Source organism: Anomaloglossus baeobatrachus, chromosome 1 (assembly GCF_048569485.1).
Source record: "Anomaloglossus baeobatrachus isolate aAnoBae1 chromosome 1, aAnoBae1.hap1, whole genome shotgun sequence".
NCBI lineage: Eukaryota > Metazoa > Chordata > Amphibia > Anura > Aromobatidae > Anomaloglossus > Anomaloglossus baeobatrachus.
Genome location: NC_134353.1, coordinates 202,280,247 through 202,298,477, shown reverse-complemented (window position 1 = coordinate 202,298,477; position 18,231 = coordinate 202,280,247). Strand labels below are relative to the sequence as shown.

Sequence of the window (18,231 nt, the reverse complement as noted above, 5' to 3'; positions counted from 1 at the left end):
AGCAGTTATTTATTCAGGGGTGCACCATGGGAAATATTTATATTTATGGATCAGAATAATTATACTTTTATTTTTAAAGGCGCAGTGTCGGGAAGTGCTGCTGAAGAACAAAGAGGGAGGTCTTCAGAGCCGAGCTGTGGACATGAAATCTCATGATGGCATCTGTAATACGTGGAGACAAAAGGGATGGGAACAATTCCGATCAAAGCAGATTTCATCTATAAGGTACCTGGATGTGAATGATTATTTGTGATACTGCCTGCGTCTTATCAGTACTATTCTTATTCAGTTCTATATTTAGTCATAGAAACGCACTAAAACGCAGCTATATTTGCAATTTGCGTTTTTCATTGCGTTTTTGAACATCTCATTGAACTCAATTGGTGGAAAACGCAAAAATAATTGACATGCTGCGTTTTTGTTTGCACCACAAAAACGCAGCTAAAAAACCCCACTGTGTGCAAAAATGAAAACTCATAGACTTTGCTGGGAAAGCAAAGTCATGCAGTTTTCTGAGTAAAAACGCACCCGAAAAACGCTCTGTGTGCACATAGCCTGACTATGGTAATAAGATGCGCCAATGTGACGCCCTGACAAAATCAGGTTGTCACAGGAGACTGCATCCATCTTCCAGATGCAGGATCCCCTCCTCTTTCGCCTTCCAACACAACCACACACAGGTACAAATACCAGCCACAAAACCCTAGTCAACCCCCCCCCCCAGGACAATAGGGGCACACCAGTGGGCGGGGTCAGGCAGATGGTGATGCCCACCTAGGGGTTCTGAGGTGTCAGGGGAGGGGAAGAGTCAGTCTGTGAGAGAGACAGACAGAAGAGTCTAGACAGTGGAAGTGAGAGGAGTGAAGTGGTAGTCGGGGGTTGTAGCTCCCGGACTACCAGACTACTTAAGCTGACTAGGTGGCAGACGGCAGAGCAGGGCCACAGGCAACGGAGATCCGGTCGCGGGAGACCTTAAGTGGACTGGGGCAGGGTTGTAGCCTGCCGGTACCGACAGCGGGAATCCGGTCTGGAGGCCGTGCACAGCAGTCGGGGTACCTGGACCTTAGGGCGAGGACCGCTTCAAACACCTTTCCAATTAACCAGCAGGGGACAAGTTTCCAAGTCTTGTCCCACTAGCAGCCCAGATAGAGCGAGACGGAAGCCCAACGCGGGGGCTAGGGCATCTGCAAGTGCCTGCAAAAATCCAAAGGGTCACATCTCGCGGGCAACAGCTCCCACAGCAAAGACACCGGGAGCGGACTTACCCAGTTTCATGCGGAATTATATTTCACAAAATTCACAGACATAAGCCTAGAGATCCATCAATCCAAATGGGAAATGGGGAGGCTAGGGATGAGAGATACATATAAAGTAAACACTACAATCAAACAAGCAATACAAATAAATAAACATAAATAAATAAACAATAAACTAATACAAATAGTTGTAAAGTCCATTTGGAAAAATAAATAAAGTGTGTGTGTGTATATATATATATATATATATATGTATATATATATATATGTATATGTATGTATGTGTATATATATATACATATATATATATGTGTATATATATATATATATATATATATAATGTATATGTATATATATATATATATATATATATATATATATGTGTATATATATATATATATATATATATAATGTATATGTGTATATAATGTATATGTATATATATATGTATATAATGTATATTTATATATGTATGTATATAATGTGTGTATATATATATATATATATATATATATGTGTGTGTGTGTGTAAAGGTGAGTTGAGGTAAAAAAAAAAATTAATTATATATATATATATATACTGTATATAGCCCAGGTGCCAATGTATTATTATTATTTAAGCGCTGCGGAATATGTTGGCGCTATAGAAATAAAACTTATTATTATTATTATTATTAGTCAGTGGTCCAGGTCCGTAGCGTAGCAAGATGAAATTCACATTATAAAACATTTCTGGAGATATTTCACAAAATCCACAGATGTAATAATCCTAGAGATCCATCAATCCAAATGGGAAATTTGATTGGGGCTAGGCCATTGATCACAGCAAAAAGAGCACCTAGCCTTGGTGATCACCTGGTTAGGATCTGTAAGAGGGTGTATAGAGCTATGCCTGTCGTGATGACATTTGACCACTAGATGTCAGTAACACTCACTGTTATTCTAAATGTTATAAAGTGTTAACAAAACAACACTTAAATCATTTTATGAATGCTGTGATGTGAATAATAAATTAACTATGCACTAAAAATACAACTTTGCTGCTGGAAATAGGAAAATATTTTTATTATATCACTGCTCTGTCACTCAATCTGAGCAGGAATAAAGTTTTGTTGTGGCAGTTGGTTGTCATGGGAACGAGCAGAGAGGAGATGCGCTTGGACTGAAAGCTCCTGTTTTTATCTATGGAGAAAATATAATCTGGAGAAGACATGCCTGTTATTTCCGGTTTCCTCTCTATACGTTCAGCAGTTTTGTGTTCCTGTGGGTGATGACGTTTGGGACAATTACCTTCTATCCCAGTTCGGAGGAGAGCGGGGAAAAGCACAGCAGTTGGATAAACGGAATTGTGGAGGCGTTATCCGAAGCACATGTCTACCATCAACTGGCGTCCAGTGATTTGCTAAAAGGTAAAAAAACGTACATCTGTCGCTTCCCACTTCCTTACTAACAATGGGGACAGTCCTAGGGGACTACGGGGGGTTGGCCTTGAGCGACTTAAGAGCAATATGAGGGGTGGGGATACCACAAAATGGATGCTACAGCTGGAGTCCAGATGGATCTGGTGTTTAAACACCGTTTCCCCCATGGGTTTAAATGAGGAGTTGCTTTTTACTGGTTTCTTGGGTTGAGCCTTTATTTGATTTATTTGATTGTAGTGTTTACTTTATATGTATCTCTCATCCCCAGCTTGCCCATTTTCCATTTGGATTGATGGATCTCTAGGCTTATTATGTTTGTGGATTTTGTGAAATATAATTTTTATTATGTGAATTTCATCTTTCTACGCTACAGACTTGAACCACTGACTATTACAACATTGGAACCTGGGATATATTTTTTTTTTGCAAAATGGACTTTCCAACTATTTGTATTAGCATGTCATGAATCTTCATGATCTCCTTGTTAGATCTGTTGGTCTGATATCCAATTTTGACCAATTGTAACCAATGCATTTCATATCATATTGCTTTTGCCACAGTCTTGATGTATATAATTAATACATTTGTCATGCCTCCCCATGTAAATTTATTTCATTTTGTGCAATATATATTCTACCTTTGGTTTCAAACCTTCTAGGATATTCTATGGGATTTCTGTATATCATATTGATTGGGATTTCTGTATATCATATTGATTTTATCTTACATGTTTTTCAGTAATATTCTTGGGGTGTTTACAACATGAGATGTGACCATTGTATTATAACTTTAGACCTGATTATGTCAATTTTATGGAACAACATAAATTCCTCTTTTTCTTTGGGGTTTATATCATATTTTTTCTTGATAGATAAGTCCAGCTAGATATATTTATTGTCATCAGCCTCCTAGTCTACCACTAGATTATCTGTGCTCCACTGATCCTTTCATGTTTATAGGCTGGTACATTGCCCTTATTTGCGCGAGTGCTACAATGACACTGAATCTGGATAGATTGCATCCTTCCTTGTATTATGCCGTTCTCATGTAGACTTTATGGATGTTTGGAACTGCGAGTGCTGTTGCACTGGACGCATGCGCAGTAGATCAGCTTCTGTCATCTTGCTTTAATTAACTTGCGCATGCACAGTATGTGATTTGTTGGACTTATATCGCTGTGAATTCTAGCGCATGCGGCTGTATCAATTTGATTCTATTGACCCGGAAGCAGCTGTTCAGCAATTGCGCATTGGCCACTTCTGGATGCTGAGAGCATCATATGACCGCAGAAACACCGGTACCAGTTTGTTTAATTCTAATTTTTGTATATATGTGTGTGTTCTTTTGATTTGTGTTTACTTTCTCTTCCCCTGATGAAGCTCGGCGAGCGAGCGACACGCGTTGGGTGGGTTGTTATTGGCACCTTTCTATATGGCTGCATGTTGATAATATCAGGACCTCATTTAAGGTGAAATTTTCTTATGTGCCCCTCTCCATTGGAGTTGGTTTTCAGGTGGTTACCTTCTGATTCACTTTCAGTCTCTGTACCATTATTGTAATTTATGGTATATATTTATGAACAATATTAATTGTATGAAGATTCTATATATGTTTTGGTACATGATCTTGTTGTGAGGTCCCTTTTGATAGGTGTGTTGGGTTTAATTGTTTTTATTGTTGTTTGCACAAATTTAATAAAACTACTACTGGTGTGGTCTGATAGGGGATTGCGGTCAGCCCAAGTTCCAACTACTCCTGTTTTCTTGGTGTTTTTTCATCAATGGGAGTATTTTGTAATCTTCCACGGTTACCGGATCATAACATTCCTCCTCCCAGGTTTCTCACTAGTGGATTGGATGTGTCCCATCAATAGTTGACCACCTGTCAAGCCCATTTCTAGCCTGTCACCCAGTCTGGGGGAAAGGGCGTGGATTTGTGTGTGTGTTGTTAGTTACCAGTACTGGACTTCCAGGAATCCGGGGTTAGATGTGGCACCTGAATTTTGATAATGACGGATCACTACTGCCAGAGAAAGAAGCAGATTTGTCTGATAAGATATATTACAGCGCTGCTTATTTCTTTGTCGCTCCATTGGGAGACCCAGACAATTGGGTGTATAGCTTCTGCCTCCGGAGGCCACACAAAGTATTACACTTTAAAAAGTGTAACCCCTCCCCTCTGCCTATACACCCTCCCGTGCATCACGGGCCCATCAGTTTTGTGCTTTGTGTTGAAGGAGGCACACATTCACGCAAGCTCCACATTTTAGTCAGCAGCAGCTGCTGATTATATCGGATGGAAGAAAAGAGGGCCCCAGGGCCCCCGGCATGCTCCCTTCTCACCCCACTAAGTCGGCGGTGCTGTTAAGGTTGAGGTACCCATTGCGGGTACAGAGGCTGGAGCCACATGCCGTTTTCCTTCCCCATCCCTTAGAGGCTCTGGGAGAAGTGGGATCCTATCCGGTCATCCAGGCACTGGGACCGGGCTCCCTCCGCAGCCCCTGTGGGAATCTACTGGACAGGAGACTTAATATCATCAGGGACAGGCCCTGCATCCAGAAGGTACTCTGTGTCCCCTTGGGGACGGTGTATGGAGCGCTTGTGTCACTGACACCGCAGCGGCTGCTGTATTTTTATGACGGCCGGGACTACCGCGCCGACCGGGCCTGTTTGTCGGCCGCGGTATTAAATTTAGTCCCCGGCTTCTGCGGCCTAGTACCATAACTCCCGCCCCCGGGCCTGCCAGTCAGGGGTAAGGGCGGGACGGTCGACTTGACGTCGACAGTGAGGGCTGGAGCATACTTTAGGTGTCCTCCTCCCCCCTCACTGATCACTGTGGGGCACCAGATTCCCGCACTTTATTAGTCGCCGCCCACGGCCCCCTCCTCCCCTGAGAGCTCCGGCAGCCATTTTTACATCATTCTGCCGGTGGAGGATTTCAGAAGATGAGCTCTGCAGCTTTGGGAGGCCCAAGGCAGGGAATCTGGTGGTCACACAACCGCTTGGGCGGTCGGTAAGCCACACCGGTCTCCGGTGCTGGTCCCCCTGGGGTGCCGAAGTGTATATATTTATAGATATATCTGTATACATTTTCTCTGTTCGGCCGCATTGTTTTTGCTGGCTATATACCCTCAGTGATCACTCTCCTAGGACACAACAGCATGTCGTTCACAAGGAGCAAGGGTGCCAAGACACAGGGTTATTTTGCAACCTGTACCTCTTGTGCGGCTATGTTACCTGCAGGTTCCACCTACCCTCACTGTGAGCAATGCTCGGCCCCTGTTGCACTCGCTCAGCCGGAGCCTCGGGCACTGGTGGGACCCTCGGCTCAGGTAGAACCGCCGGCTGCCCCTATACAGGTGACAGGGACAGAGTTTGCAGTTTTGGCTGAGAAACTCTCTGAGTCGCTTTCACAATCCATGGCTCAGTCTATGGACAGATGGTCTGCTAAGATACTAGAAGCCTTGCAGTCCAGACCGGTCCTTACACAGGCCCCGGGCACTGTAGAATCATCGCCCCCAGGGCCCTCTCGGGCTGCGCCGCAGCGTACTCCTGGGGTGGCCACTATGTCTCACGGGGAGGACTCCGGCATGGACCGCAGTCCCAGACCGGCTAAGCGGGCTCGCTGGGAATCTTCCCCGACTTCATCACGCTGTTCGGGGTCTCAGCTTGATGACTCTCTGGAGGATGAAGCGGACGTCGCAGCTCAGGGCTCTGAACCTGACGTTGCTCTCAATCTTGATACACCTGAAGGGGACGCCATAGTAAATGACATTATAGCGTCCATCAACCAGATGCTAGATCTCTCTCCCCCAACTCCACTTATAGAGGAGTCGGATTCGCAGCAGGAAAAGCACCAGTTTAGGTTTCCCAAACGTACACTGAGTGCGTTTTTCGATCACTCTAACTTCAGAGAGGCTGTCCAGAAGCACAGAGCATTTCCGGACAAGCGCTTTAATAAGCGCCTTAGTGACACACGTTACCCCTTCCCCTCTGACGTAGTTAAGGGTTGGGCTCAATGTCCCAAGGTGGATCCGCCAGTCTCTAGATTGGCGGCTAGATCCGTAGTTTCAGTGGCAGATGGTTCATCGCTCAAGGATGCCACTGACAGGCAGATAGAGCTCCTGATGAAATCCATCTATGAAGCCACAGGTGTGTCTTTTGCCCCGGCCTTCTCAGCCGTGTGGGCACTCCAAGCTATCTCAGCTTGTCTGTCTGAGATTAATGCGGTCACACGTACCTCTGCTCCGCAAGTTGCGTCCTTGACTTCTCAGGCGTCGGTATTTTCATCCTACGCCATGAATGCCGTCCTGGACTCTGCTAGCCGTACAGCGGTAGCGTCCGCCAATTCGGTGGCAGTCCGCAGGGCCATGTGGCTACGCGAATGGAAGGCAGACTCTGCTTCCAAGAGGTTCTTAACCGGTTTGCCATTTTCCGGCGACCGATTGTTTGGCGAGCGATTGGATGAAATTATTAAGCAATCCAAGGGAAAGGACTCGTCCTTACCCCAGTCCAAGCCAAACAAACCTCAGCAACGGAAAATTCAATCGAGGTTTCGGTCCTTTCGGCCCTCAGCCAGGTCCCAACCTTCTTCGTCCAACAGGCCACAGAAGGGCCAGAGGAACTCTTATTCATGGCGGTCTGTCACGTCCGCCAAATGCCGCCGGAGGCACCGTCTCCAAGGCGGCCTCCTCATGACTTTCGGCCTCCCCAAACTGCATCCTCGGTCGGTGGCAGGCTCTCCCGCTTTTGCGACGCCTGGTGGCCAAATGTCCAAGACCGATGGGTGAGAGACATTCTGTCTCACGGTTACAGGATAGAGTTCAGCTCTCGTCCCCCGACTCGTTTCTTCAGAACATCTCCGCCCCCCGAGCGAGCCGAGGCACTTTTTCAGGCGGTGAACACTCTGAAGACAGAAGGAGTTGTGATCCCCGTTCCCCTTCAGGAACGTGGTCGCGGGTTTTACTCCAACTTGTTCGTGGTGCCAAAAAAGGACGGATCATTCCGTCCCGTTCTGGACCTCAAACTGCTCAACAGACATGTGAGAACCAGACGGTTTCTCATGGAATCTCTCCGCTCGGTCATCGCTTCGATGTCCCAAGGAGACTTCCTAGCATCAATCGACATCAGGGATGCGTATCTCCATGTGCCGATCGCACCAGAGCATCAACGCTTCCTGCGTTTCGCCATCGGGGACGAACACCTTCAGTTTGTGGCACTGCCGTTCGGCCTGGCGACAGCCCCACGGGTCTTCACCAAGGTCATGGCATCCGTTGTGGCGGTCCTACACTCTCAAGGCCACTCGGTGATCCCTTACTTGGACGATCTCCTAGTCAAAGCACCCTCCCGGGTGGCATGTCAACACAGCCTGACCGTGGCTCTGGAGACTCTCCAGAGATTCGGGTGGATCATCAATTTCCCAAAGTCAAAGCTGACACCGACCCAGTCACTGACTTACCTCGGGATGGAGTTTCATACTCTCTCAGCGATAGTCAAGCTACCTCTGGACAAACAGCGTTCGCTGCAGACAGGGGTACACTCTCTTCTTCGGGCCCAGTCACACCCCTTTGAGGCGCCTCATGCACTTCCTGGGGAAGATGGTGGCAGCAATGGAGGCAGTCCCCTTTGCGCAGTTTCATCTGCGTCCACTCCAATGGGACATTCTCCGCAAATGGGACAGGAGGTCGACGTCCCTGGACAGGAACGTCTCTCTTTCCCTGGCAGCCAAAACCTCTCTTCAGTGGTGGCTCCTTCCCACTTCTCTGTCGAAGGGAAAATCCTTCCTGCCCCCATCCTGGGCTGTGGTCACGACGGATGCGAGTCTGTCAGGGTGGGGAGCGGTTTTTCTCCACCACAAGGCTCAGGGAACCTGGACTCCGACAGAGTCCTCCCTTCAGATCAATGTTCTGGAAATAAGGGCAGTGTATCTGGCCCTGAAGGCGTTTCATCACTGGCTGGAGGGCAGGCAGATCCGCATACAGTCGGACAACGCCACGGCGGTCGCGTACATCAACCATCAGGGCGGCACGCGCAGCCGTCAAGCCTTCCATGAAGTTCGGCGGATTCTGCTGTGGGCGGAGGCCACAGCATCCACCATCTCCGCAGTTCACATCACGGGCGTAGAAAACTGGGAAGCTGACTTCCTCAGTCGCCAGGGCATGGACGCAGGGGAATGGTCTCTTCACCCGGACGTGTTTCAAGAGATCTGTTGCCGCTGGGGAACGCCGGACGTCGATCTCATGGCGTCTCGGCACAACAACAAAGTCCCGGCATTCATGGCACGGTCTCAAGATCACAGAGCTCTGGCGGCGGACGCATTAGTTCAGGATTGGTCGCAGTTTCGACTACCTTATGTGTTTCCTCCTCTGGCAATGCTGCCCAGAGTGTTACGCAAGATCAGGTCCGACTGCCGCCGCGCCATCCTCGTCGCTCCAGACTGGCCGAGGAGGTCGTGGTACCCGGATCTGTGGCACCTCACGGTCGGTCAACCGTGGGCACTCCCAGACCGACCAGACTTGCTGTCTCAAGGGCCATTTTTCCATCTGAATTCTGCGGCCCTCAACCTGACTGTGTGGCCATTGAGTCCTGGATCCTAGCGTCCTCAGGGTTATCTCAAGATGTCATTGCCACTATGAGACAGGCCAGGAAACCAACGTCCGCCAAGATCTATCACAGGGCTTGGAGGATCTTCTTATCCTGGTGCTCTGATAATGGTTTTTCTCCCTGGCCGTTTGCCTTACCCACCTTTCTTTCATTCCTTCAATCCGGAATGGACAAGGGTTTGTCTCTCGGCTCTTTCAAGGGACAAGTTTCGGCGCTTTCCGTGTTTTTTCAAAAGCGTCTAGCCAGACTTCCGCAGGTCCGCACGTTCCTGCAGGGAGTTTGCCACATAGTCCCACCTTACAAGCGGCCGCTGGAACCTTGGGATCTTAACAGAGTGCTAAGGGCTCTTCAGAAACCACCCTTCGAGCCGCTGCGGGATGTCTCTCTATCACGTCTTTCGCAGAAGGTGGCTTTTCTAGTGGCGGTTACGTCGCTCCGTAGAGTGTCGGAGCTAGCAGCGTTGTCATGCAAAGCCCCCTTCCTGGTTTTTCACCAGGATAAGGTGGTTCTGCGTCCGGTCCCGGAATTCCTCCCTAAGGTGGTATCCCCGTTTCATCTCAATCAGGATATTTCCTTACCTTCATTTTGCCCTCATCCAGTTCACCAATGTGAAAAGGATTTGCACTTGTTAGATCTAGTGAGAGCACTCCGGCTCTACGTGTCTCGCACGGCGCCCCTGCGCCGTTCAGATGCGCTCTTTGTCCTTGTCGCTGGCCAGCGTAAAGGGTCGCAGGCGTCCAAGTCAACCTTGGCTCGGTGGATCAAGGAACCGATTCTTGAAGCCTACCGTTCTTCTGGGCTTCCAGTTCCTTCAGGGCTGAAAGCCCATTCTACCAGAGCCGTGGGTGCGTCCTGGGCATTGCGGCACCAGGCTACGGCTCAGCAGGTGTGTCAGGCGGCTACCTGGTCTAGTCTGCACACTTTCACGAAACACTATCAGGTGCATACCTATGCTTCGGCAGACGCCAGTCTAGGTAGGCGAGTCCTTCAGGCGGCGGTTGCCCACCTGTAAGAGGGGGCCGTTTTCGGCTCTTTTTTATCGAGGTTTTCTTTTACCCACCCAGGGACTGCTTTTTGGACGTCCCAATTGTCTGGGTCTCCCAATGGAGCGACAAAGAAGGGAATTTTGTTTACTTACCGTAAATTCCTTTTCTTCTAGCTCCTATTGGGAGACCCAGCACCCGCCCCTGTTCCCTTCGGGCTGTTTGTTCTTTTGTGTACACATGTTGTTCATGTTGAATTGTTCTTTTGGTTCATGGTTCAGTTCTCCGAACATCCTTCGGATTGAATTTACCTTAGACCAATTTATTAGTTTCCTCCTTCCTGCTTTTGCACCAAAACTGATGGGCCCGTGATGCACGGGAGGGTGTATAGGCAGAGGGGAGGGGTTACACTTTTTAAAGTGTAATACTTTGTGTGGCCTCCGGAGGCAGAAGCTATATACCCAATTGTCTGGGTCTCCCAATAGGAGCTAGAAGAAAAGGAATTTACGGTAAGTAAACAAAATTCCCTTCTTTCATGTACAATATTGATTTTATGAAATAAAAATTAAAACAATGGTTACCCTTTATTTCCTGATCTAAATTTTATACATAAAACACCATTGGCCAGTATGATGACATCACAAGGCAGGTGACATCACAGTGCTTCAGATATCATAGACCTCACATAACATCACAACTTCCATAGAATGTACAATGTTCTTATCCAAAGCCATCTTGTGTCACCGCTTGAAGATGATGGATGCAGTTAAGTAGCACTTTACTGAATCCTGGAGGCAGGGCCGCCATTAGGGTATTACTACTGGGACTCCTGTACCGGGCCCGGTATAGTGATGTGTCGGTCGCGAACGATCCGACACAAAGATCCGGCTCACTGCTGTGACCAACAGGAGCCGGATCACCCGTGTGAGCCACTGAAATCTCTAAACGGCTCTTTTCGCCGCTGAAGCCCCACCCACCCACGTCTAAACTCCACCTACTCAACAATCTAATTGGTCACTTGTAAGTGGGCAGGGTTTAGCCGTGGGTGGGCGGGGTTTTGGCGACGCTACTATAAACTTAAATATGTGTTCACCTGGGGTGAACACATATTTAATAAGGAGCCGAGAACGATCTGAAAGATCCGACTCTTTTTGGTGAGCGGAGCCATGGGAACCAGATCAGCAAAAAGAGCCGGACTGCCCATCACTAGCCCGGTGAGCAGCAGGCAGGAGGGGGGGCCCGGCTGACAGCCCGGGCTCCTCCCCTTTCATTTCTCTGCTCACCGGGCCCCATGGGCAGGGGGCGGCGACGTTGCACTGGCAGACATATTGCGGTGCAGCGAAACTGACCCAGTCAATGATTCATGACCATTATTACCGTATTTTTCGGACCATAAGACGCACTTTTTTCCCCCCAAATGTTGGGGGAAAGTTGGGGGTGCGTCTTATGGTCTGACTATAGGGCTGCGGCTGGGAATGAGGGTGCTGCGGGTCATCGGGGGCACGAGCAGGCAGCAGCAGCGCCTGCTCGTGACCACGTGGGCCCGCTCATTACATATGCACGCCCATCCTCCCGCCCATCTCTCAGCGCTGAAGCCGGCACTGACAGGTGGGCGGAAGGATGAGCGGGGACGCGCGCATAGTAAAGAGCCGGCATGATCACCCCTGGCAATTACAGCCTGGAGTGATCATGTGCGGCTGTATTCACTGCTCTCCGCGCGTCATTACCAGCGCGGGGTGCAGTGAATCAGTACACTCACCCGTCCCCGTGTGTGGAGCCGCCCCCCCTGCTGCACGCGATGACTTCCTGTCTGTGCCGGTCAGCTGATCCGTGCCGGTCAGCTGATCTGTGCTGAGCTGGTCAGCTGATCGGCACAGACAGGAAGACATCGCGATGTTGCAGGGGAACGGCTCCACACACACAGATCAGCGTGCCAGAGAGGAAGATGTGATCGGTGCTGCAGGGAGTGAGGAAAAGGTGAGTATAAACGTTTATTTTTTTCTCTGTGCTATAGGATACAGGCCATATACCAGGATGGTATATGAGCACGATGGGAGTATATGAGCAGGCTGGATGGGGGGGCATGTAAACAGGCTGGATGGGGGGGCATGTAAACAGGCTGGATGGGGGGGCATGTGAACAGGCTGGATGGGGGGGCATGTGAACAGGCTGGATGGGGGGGCATGTGAACAGGCTGGATGGGGGGGCATGTGAACAGGCTGGATGGGGGGGCATGTGAACAGGCTGGATGGGGGGGCATGTGAACAGGCTGGATGGGGGGGCATGTGAACAGGCTGGATGGGGGGGCATGCGAACAGGCTGGATGGGGGGGCATGTGAACAGGCTGGATGGGGGGGGGGCATGTGAACAGGCTGGATGGGGGGGGGGCATGTGAACAGGCTGGATGGGGGGGGGGCATGTGAACAGGCTGGATGGGGGGGGGCATGTGAACAGGCTGGATGGGGGGGGGGCATGTGAACAGGCTGGATGGGGGGGGGGGCATGTGAACAGGCTGGATGGGGGGGGGGGCATGTGAACAGGCTGGATGGGGGGGGGCATGTGAACAGGCTGGATGGGGGGGGGGGCATGTGAACAGGCTGGATGGGGGGGGGGCATGTGAACAGGCTGGATGGGGGGGGCATGTGAACAGGCTGGATGGGGGGGGCATGTGAACAGGCTGGATGGGGGGGCATGTGAACAGGCTAGATGGGGGGGGCATGTGAACAGGCTGGATGGGGGGGGAATGTGAACAGGCTGGATGGGGGGGGCATGTGAACAGGCTGGATGGGGGTTTATAGCAGGATCATATACAAGGCAGGAGGATCATTACCAGGATGGGGTACCTTAGTAGAGAATTTGGGGACATTACCCCCATAACAGTGTCAGCAGCAGATCCTCGCCCTATAACAGTGTGTCATGACCACATTTTTTGCTTAAAGTTTTATTTTCCCATTTTCCTCCTCTAAAACCAGGGTGCGTCTTATAGTCCGGTGCGTCTTATAGTCCGAAAAATACGGTAATAAAGGCAAATACCCAATAGTTTTGCAAAAGTACAAAAATATTTATTTTATTTAATTTGTGACCGCAACACAAACAGACATACACAGAAACGTGATTTAAAATCAACACAACAGAGCGGTGTGATACAGGTGGAAACTCGCTTATATATGATGTAAATACATAAAATGTATAATATATATAGGTGTGAGCTCTCTGAACAGGTAAATTACTGCTCTAGGAAAATCCAAATAATTAATTCTGGATAGAAAAATATAAGATGACCTGCAATAATAAAAGATTATCTATAATACCATAACTTGATAGTATCTATCAGCGGACATATAGACCATCATATAGTAATATTAATGTTCAAGGTAAAATACCCATTTACACATGATGCTACAATAGGTCAGATAATATACACACACATATATCACGATATAAAAGATAACCTGCCGGATCAAGGGTGCCAAATGAAAAATTGTAAGGCGAAGTAGATTGCTATAAGGCAACAATTAATCCAAAAGGGTGTAAGATTGAGTGCAGGTGCTAAGATACCTTATACTAGTGGCAGCAAATAGTTAAATAGCAGCAGTGCCATTAATACGGAGATCGTATAGAGCTGCTATAATAGCAAACCAATAACCCAAAGCACTGCTGCTAATGCCAACAGGTGACCTGTGATGATAATGAGAGAATAATACCAACCAAAGTGGCGTCCCCATCAGAACACACCACCCCCCCACACCTATATATATTATACATTTTATGTATTTACATCATATATAAGCGAGTTTCCATCTGTATCACACCGCTCTGTTGTGTTGATTTTAAATCACGTTTCTGTGTATGTCTGTTTGTGTTGCGGTCACAAATTAAATAAAATAAATATTTTTGTACTTTTGCAAAACTATTGGGTATTTGCCTTTATTAATAATGGTCATGAATCATTGACTGGGTCAGTTTCTCTTCACATTTGGTATGGTGACTTTGGTCATAGTGACTCTTTAACATGGTTATTAGGTCCTGTATTCTGTTGCATCTAATATATTATATTGCGGTGCAGCACCTGCAGTCGCACAGGGGCTCCAAGCGGGTGCGGGCCCCTAGAGCCTGAAAACGTGTTAACCCCTTAGCGACCTATGACGTACTGGGTACGTCATGACTCCCTGGTACTTAAGGACCCATGACGTACCCAGTACGTCATGGCGAGATCGTGGCCCCGGAGCCACGGTGGCTGTGATCGCTGCAAATAATATCTTAGATTTGGGGAGGAGGGGACCTCTGCCTGACCTCAGGAGGGGTGGTGTCTCCTCCCCAGACCTAAGGAGGCTGTGATTGGCAAACTAACACCGCTCAGCCAATCACAGCCACTGTAATGTTTTAGCCATTGAAAATGGCTTAAACATTGAAATACAGCCATCATCAGTGCAGCTGTAGCACCGATCATTGACTGGAGCTGGGTGACCTCAGTTTCACCCGCCCCCAGCTCTGATTGGAGAGATCAGCCTTGTGACTGATCTCTCCAATCACTGTGGATTTGGGGCCAGAGACCGCTCCCCTCAGCTTCACTCCGTTCGTGGAAGCTGATAGGAGCGATCGGTAAGTTATAGCCACTGTCTCCTAGTCCTTTCAGCCGCTGGCTGCAGAAGTCACTGCCCCCCATCCACCGCCACTAAACCCATCTGCGGCCTACCCTCCATCTGCCACCGATCACCTTCCTCTCACCTTCCTCCACCTGCTGTGAGACCCCCCACCTGCTGTGATTTCCCCCCCCACCTGCTGTGATTCCCCCCCCACCTGCTGTGATTCCCCCCCACCTGCTGTGATTCCCCCCCCACCTGCTGTGATTCCCCCCCCAGCTGCTGTGATCCCCCCCCAGCTGCTGTGATCCCCCCCAGCTGCTGCAATCCCCTCCAACTGCTGTGATCCCCCCAGCTCCTGTGAGCCCCCCCCCAGCTCCTGTGAGTTCCTCCCAGCTCCTGTGAGCCCCCCCACCTGCTGTGATCCCCCCACCTGCTGTCATTCCCCCCACCTGCTGTCATTCCCCCCCACCTGCTGTGATCCCCCTACCTTCTGTGATCCCCCCACTATCTATCCATCCAGTCCTCTCTCTATCTCTCTATTCCTCTATCTAGCTATGATTCTATCTGTCTATTTATCTCCTATCTATCTGTAGCACCCACGGCGCAGGGGTTAAATGTTACTCGTCGCCGGGTCAGGGATGTCACAGATGGCCCTGCCCGGCTTCGTGGCCCCAAGGTGTACAATAAAAGGGGATTTGGAAGATGGTGGGGAATGATGAGGATGATAGTTTTGTGCCGCCACCTGTGGTACGTGGCCAGGGATTAGCCGCCGCTGCTGTCGCTGTCCTTCGGGGTGGATGGTGTTGCAGCAAGGATGGTTCTGCTCCCCACAGGTGGAGCGAGGCCCCGGGGAGGATGATGAGAAGAGTAGTGGCCATTGGCGCTGAAGCGCGGGGCGACGGCAATCAAAAGGCTGAATCAGCTGCTGTGGTTCCAGCCGTGATGGGCCCCAGCCGATCCCGGATCCGTTGGAGGTTAGAACCAATATGGTGGTCGATTGGCCCTTCCTTGTTGCGCCTTTAAAGATGGATCCCCATGGCTTGAAGCTGCTTGGGGACTCCGGTTTGTGTAGTGTTATCTCTTGTCCCATGTGTAGGTGACGCGGGGCCGCTGTGGGGCTTCACTGTAATCACGACTCCGGACCCTATGTGGCACTGTGATCTCGTGGTGGTCAGAGGGACCAGCAATCCCCCTGTCCTGCAGATTCTGGTGATACAACGTGAAGTCTGTTCCACCCTAAGGCTCTGCACCCTGAACCGCACCGGTCCCACTCCTGTTCTCTCCTGCTGGAGAACACTCTAACTGTTATGTAAGCTCCTAACTCCCCCTGGTGGCTGCTCCTCCCCCGGTTCCATGTCACTAGTGGGTGGCTGCCCCACATGTTTGGTGACTACCTTAAGACCTGACCCTAGCCCGGTCCCCAATGGGGAGGGCAACCTGGTTGTGTGTATGAGTTTGTGTTGTGGAACTGGTACCGACCTCCTCTGGATTCAAGATGAGTACTGCACCTTAAGTGAGGTGCAGTACCCTGTGGTGACTGAAGCCACAGGGGCGCCACATATCCATCTATCTATCTATCTATCTATCTATCTATCTATCTAGCCATCTATGATTCTATCTATCTGCTGAAAGAGCCTTAAAGTGAATCTGTCAGCAGGTTTTTGCTCCCTCATCTGAGAGCAGCATAAAGTAGAAACAGATATCCTGATTCCAGCGGTGTGTCACTGACTGGGCTGTTTGCTTTAATTGTGATAAAATCAATGTTTTCTCTGCTGCAGATCTAGCAATTATACAGAGCTCATGAATATGCTGGACTACCTGCAGCATGACAAGTAGCCCTGTAATGATAATCTCCTGCTGATTAACCAGTGATGTTATCAAAACTACACTAAGCAGCTCAATAAGTGACAATCGCTGGAATCAAAATCTCTTCCCCTATATTTCCTGCGCTCAGATTAGGTGTTAAAAACCTGGTGACAGATTCCCTTTGAAGGGGTTGTCAGGACTAAATCCACAAGTCTGCATTATCAGAATTTGGTTTCAATTAGTTTAAAAACTGTAAGTGACACATTCACTTAAAGAAAAAAAAATAGATATACCAAAAATAAATATATACCAAAGAAATTAGATTAAAAAAAAAAAAAAGTTAGGGTAGGACCCTGCCAAAAGAGTCCACCTTGTTGTGGTGGCAGGCTTAAGCCCGCTTTACACCTTGCAATTAAGCATACGATATCGTATGCGATCGTACCCGCCCCCATCGTATGTGCGGCACGTTCAATTTGTTGAACGTGTCGCACAAACGAATAACCCCCGTCACACGTACTTACCCGTCCATACGACCTCGATGTGGGCGGCGAACATCCACTTCCTGGAGTTGGAGGGACGTTCGGCGTCACACCGACGTCACATGACAGCCGGCCAATAGAAGACGTAAACATCCCGCCCACCTCCTTCCTTCCGCATTTCCGGCGGGAGCCGCAGGACGTAGGTAAGATCTGTTCATCGTTCCCGGGGTGTCACACACTGCGATGTGTGCTATCTTGGGTACGATGAACAACCTGACGTTCAATTCTTCAGAAATGAACGACGTTCGTGCGATGAACGTTTTACCGTTCAATCGCACGTAGCTGTTACATGCTACAATGTAACTTACGATGCCGGATGTGCGTCACTTACGACGTGACCCCGCCGACACATCGTAAAATACATTGTGTAAAGCGCCCTTTAAACAAATCTTTTGGCCAAAACAAAATCTGATGGCTGTGTGTGTGATACGGTGTTCAATGTAAAAGATTAATGTGTGAATGGTGAGGTTGTAGTGCAGAAGTGAAGTTTTTCCAAGAGTGGCGGTGAGACTGTGGAAGATTCGCGGGGTGGAGGCGGAGCTGGGGTGGAGGCAGAGCTGGGGTGGAGCCTCAAGGGGGCCCCGAACTTTTGCCAGTATGGGGCCCTGAAATTCCTAGTGGCAGCCCTGGCTGGAGGCTTGGGCAACATCGGAGAGAGGTGAGGAAGGACTCACTGCACAGCACAAACAGCACAGCAGGGCGGGGAAGTGACATACATTGTGTACTGTATGGGCTCATCACCATCGTTGTTCCAAACAATTACTAGCTGCATTGTTTTATTTCTTCTTGACTCTTCCACTAAAACCAATGACCCTTTATTGTATGAAGCTAAAATCCCAAGCAAACATACCAGACAAACAACATAAAAACAGTGGTGTGTATAGTCTACACCAGGGTAACTCGTCGGGCATAAAGCAATAGGAGTAACAGAGAGTGATGACCCTTGAAGATCAGGGCATGGATAGTCCAATATAGCTAAAAGAACAAGGACCTTGCCCTATACTTATCCCCTGCCTGACAATGGAGGTATTATCACCCT

General features: G+C 49.1%; 1 protein-coding gene across 1 annotated transcript in view; it reads left to right on the top strand.

The window, feature by feature from the left end:
* Positions 1-2,493: 2,493 nt before the first annotated feature.
* LOC142291179 (uncharacterized) overlaps positions 2,494-18,231 on the top strand; it is a 108,567-nt gene continuing 92,829 nt past the window's right edge. Inside the window, exon 1 of the mRNA XM_075335506.1 lies at positions 2,494-2,664. The gene's annotated coding sequence lies outside the window, so the exon portion shown is untranslated. The remainder of the gene's footprint in view (positions 2,665-18,231) is intronic.